Here is a 616-nt window from a genome sequence, read left to right on the forward strand (position 1 = left end):
AAAATTTTATAATTTTTATAAAAAAAAAATATATAAAAATATTTAAAAATATTTATATAAAAAAAAAAAAAAAAAAAAAAAATATTTTTTTTTTTTTTTTTAAAAAAAAAAAAAAAAAAAAAATAAATTTTTAAAAAATTTTTTTTTAAAAAAAAAAAAATAATAAAAAAAAAATATAAAATTTTTTAAAAAATTTTTAAAAATTTTATATATATATTTTAATTTTTTAAAAAAAAATTTTTTAAAAAAATTTTTTAAAAAAATATTAATATTATAATATATAATTTTAAATAATTTTAAAATATATATAAAATAAAGATAAAAAAAATAATATATAAATATTTAAAAATAAATAAATAAATATATAAATATATATATATATAATTTAATAATATAAAAATATATTTTTAAAAGATTTAACAATAGGTGGGGTTAAATATATATATATATATATTAAAATAAATATATAAATTAATACATTATATAACAACCCACAACAAACACCAAAATAATATATTATTAAAAATAATATATAATATATTATATTATATTATACACATATATATTTATTATAATAAGTGAAGACATTTGAATCCACCCCCCCCCCCTTGAAAAA

Source organism: Penaeus monodon, chromosome 15 (assembly GCF_015228065.2).
Source record: "Penaeus monodon isolate SGIC_2016 chromosome 15, NSTDA_Pmon_1, whole genome shotgun sequence".
In the NCBI taxonomy this organism is placed as follows: domain Eukaryota; kingdom Metazoa; phylum Arthropoda; class Malacostraca; order Decapoda; family Penaeidae; genus Penaeus; species Penaeus monodon.